Source organism: Camelina sativa, chromosome 9 (assembly GCF_000633955.1).
Source record: "Camelina sativa cultivar DH55 chromosome 9, Cs, whole genome shotgun sequence".
In the NCBI taxonomy this organism is placed as follows: domain Eukaryota; kingdom Viridiplantae; phylum Streptophyta; class Magnoliopsida; order Brassicales; family Brassicaceae; genus Camelina; species Camelina sativa.
In genome coordinates, this window is record NC_025693.1 from 1,344,306 (window position 1) to 1,344,701 (window position 396).

Here is a 396-nt window from a genome sequence, read left to right on the forward strand (position 1 = left end):
ATACGATTCCATGTTAATAATAAAATATTAAGGTCGATATCTATATAATGAAGGAGACAGTCAAAGCATGTGACATCGACTATTCAACATCTACAAATAATCTTCAATACCATGTGGCTCGTAATGGCTTTCATATAATCGTTAGTCTTCCATCCTGCAATAATGTTTTTTTCTTTTCTTTTCTTTTCTTTCTTTCCGAAATTTGACTTAAGTACGTGGTTTAATAATTTATTTATAGCTGATTTTGATATCATATTAGAAATATAATAAGTTTGAAAAGTATTTAAAATATCACAGAAAACCTTGGTAAAACCATATACTGAACTTATTATTATTATTTTTTGATAAAAATGTAAATATCGTTTCAAGTAATTTAAAGTTTGTTATCATTATTAC